We start from the raw sequence: 3,449 nt of genomic DNA on the forward strand, positions 1-3,449 counted from the left end.
AAAAAAAAAAAAAAAAAGACAGCGAAAGAGATCTGACAATTGCATCTTGCTTCTAACCTCGAAGCTGTCCTAGTTCATGCGTGGGCGTCGGCTGAACTAACTTTGGGAGAAACTTACAGTTCATAACTATATGGTTTATAACTGAAAACAAAGAGGATAACAGCCCTCTCCCAAAGCAGACCTCCTTCTTGCCTGGGGACTAGATGGCCTTTGTAGGACTATCTTTAGCCACAAGATTAGAAATGATGGTTTAGGAGTCACGCGGCTGGAGGCTCCACGATTCTGACCCTCCCTAAACTGCTCCTAAGATCAGTGCTCGGGATATTTTGCAGACCCTGCGCTTGATGGACCAGCTGGCCCCACCCAGATCCATAACCTGGTTCATCTGAGTGCCCCAGGAACGGACTCCCCACAAGAACACAGCTTTGATTCCCTGTGATTTCATCCCTGACCAGTCACCACTCCTGGTTCACTGGCTCCCAGCCCACCAAGTTGTCCTGAAAAACTCTGCTCCCTGGCCGGGCACGGTGGCTCAAGCCTGTAATCCCGGCACTTGGGGAGACGGAGACGGGCGGATCACGAGGTCAGGAGATTGAGACCATCCTGGCTAACACGGTGAAACCCCGTCTCTACTAAAAAATACAAAAAACTAGCCGGGCGAGGTGGCAGGCGCCTGTAGTCCCAGCTACTCGGGAGGCTGAGGCAGGAGAATGGCGTAAACCCGGAAGGCGGAACTTGCAGTGAGCTGAGATCCGGCCACTGCACTCCAGCCCGGGCGACAGAGCGAGACTCCGTCTCAAACAAACAAACAAACAAAAACTCTGCTCCCTGAATGCTCGGGGAGACTGATTTGAGTAATAATAAAATCCTTGTCTCCCGCACAGCTGGCTCTGCGTGAATTACCCTTTCCGTACTGTAATTCCCCTGTCTTAAGAAATCAGCTCTGTCTAGGCAGCAGGAAAGGTGAATCCACTGGGCAGTTACACTATTGCTCCTGTGATTGGATTATGTCAGATGGCATGGTTGCCCTTTTTTCATTTTTTTTTTTTTAGACAGTCTTGCTGTCACTCAAGCTGGAGCGTGGTGGCGCGATCTCGGCTGACTGAAACCTCTGCCTCCCAGGTTCCAGCAATTCTTGTGCCTCCGTCTCCCAAGAAGCTGGAGTACAGGCATGTGCCACCGTGCCTGGCCTTGGCCTCTCAAAGTGCTGGGATTACAGGCATGAGCTACCTCACCAGGTGTAATTTTGTTTTCTTGAGACAGAGTCTTACTCTGTCACCCAGGCTGGAGCAAAGTGGTAGAGTCATAGCTCCCTGCAACCTAGAACTCCTGGGTTCAAGTGATCCTCCCATTTCAGCCTAGCCAGTAGCTAGGACTTCAAGCACCTGACACCATACTTGGCCTTTTTTTTTTTTTGAGACAGACTCTTGCTATGCTGTCCAGGATGGTCTCAAATTTCTGGCCTCAAGTCATCCTCCTGCCTCAGCCTTCCAAAGCTCTCAGATTAGAGGCATGAGCCACCACACCTGGCCCCATAGTTGACCTTAAAATAGGAGATTATATGATTATCTGGCGGTGTGGGGGGGCTGATCTAGCTACATGATCCCTTTTAAAGCATGGAGCTCTTGGGGGACACAGTGGCTCACACCTGTAATCCCAGCACTTTGAGAGGCTGAGGCGGTTGGATCACCCGAGGTCTGTAATTCGAGACCAGCCTCGCCAACAGGGCGAAAACCTATTTCTGCTAAAAATACAAAAATTAGCCAGGCGTGGTGGTGCACGCCTGTAATCCCAGGTACTTGGGAGGCTGAGGCAGGAGAATTGCTTGAACCTGGGAGGCGGAAGTTGCAGTGAGTTGAGATCATGCTATTGCACTCTAGCCTGGGTGACAGAGCAAGACTGCGTCTTGGGGGAAAAAAAAAAAATACAAAAATTAGGCTGAGCATGGTGGCTCACTCCTGTAATCCCAGCACTCTGGGAGGTTGAGGCGGGCAGATCATGAGGTCAGGAGATTGAGACCATCCTAGCCAACATGGTGAAACCCCGTCTCTACTAAAAATACAAAAATTAGCCAGGTGTGGTGGTACGCGCCTATAATCCCAGCTACTTGGGAGGCTAAGGCAGGAGAATCGCTTGAACCCAGGAGTCAGAGGTTGCAGTGAGCCAAGATCGTGCCACCGCACTCCAGCCTGGCAACAGAGCACGACTATCTCCAAAAAAAAAAAAAAAGAAAAAGAAAAAAGGAAAAAGAGGATGGGTGTGCTGGCTCACACCTGTAATCTCAGCACTTTGGGAGGCTGAGGCAAGCAGATCACTTGAGATCAGGAGTTCAAGACCAGCCTGGCCAACATGGTGAAACCCAGTCTCTACTAGAAATCCAAAAAATTAGCCAGGTGTGGTGGCGTGTGCCTGTAATCCTAAGTACTCAGGAGGCTGAGGCAGGACAATGGCGTAAACCCGGGAGGCGGAGGTTATAGTGAGCTGAGATCGCGCGTCTGCACTCCATCCTGGGCAACAGAGCAAGACTCTGTCTCAGAAAAAGAGAAATGCCCAGAAATAAACATGAAAAGACTAAGTGGAGAAACCAAAACTCTACTGAGGGTCATAAAACAGTAGATCTCTAGCTTGTAAGTGTCTGCCTCGCTCTCCACACTGCAAGCTCTGGGATCGACATGCCCACATTCAAATCTAACACACGTGCCCACCCTCCCCTGCATTCCCAGCATATCAAGCATTTGACAACCTGTTGACTCAGTGGATTTCTTCAGCCCCCATTCCAGATGCTGGCTTTGTCTGATAGGAAATGCGTGAGATAGCCCCATGGGCCAGGGCTCCTTGAACTGGCACCAGAGGAATGCAGCATTCCTCATGGGGACACAGTCAAAACTTGCCCACAACATGGCATCCACAAGAGAAGTGGAGATACCTGGGCTCAGGCTGGCACCAGGCCATGAGCACAGTGGTATGGGGAAGCCTGAAGAACAGGGCCCAGCATGTCTCAAGGGAGGGTCACAAGACACAGTAGACCATGGGCCACAGGAGGGGTGGCCAGTGCCAACCTTTGCTGCTTTGTCTGTGTACTCCAAGCTCCCTTCTAGGCTGGTCTCTGGTCCCAAAGGGTACAAGGGCTTTAACAGAACAAGAACCTACTGCGTTCAGGGCAGGAGGGATGGGCCATCAAGAGAGCCCAGGCTCCAGCTGTCACATGATATTGAACTTACAGTGCATCTGGGAAGGCAAAGCTGGAGGAGCAGCAAGGGTGACCAGCCTGACCTCTGCTGCTGTGTTCACATAACCGCAGGCTCACTTCTTGGCCAGGGTCCTTCCTGAAGGAAATAAGAATGCCACCGAACTTGAGAACCTAATTTACGACAGGAGGAGGAAGCCCAGATGGGGTCATCCCAGAGGGATAGCTGAGGTCCCTGGTGGGAAGGCAGGAAGGACCCCAA

This window comes from Colobus angolensis, unplaced genomic scaffold (assembly GCF_000951035.1).
Source record: "Colobus angolensis palliatus isolate OR3802 unplaced genomic scaffold, Cang.pa_1.0 Scaffold480, whole genome shotgun sequence".
Taxonomy (NCBI): Eukaryota; Metazoa; Chordata; class Mammalia; order Primates; family Cercopithecidae; genus Colobus; species Colobus angolensis.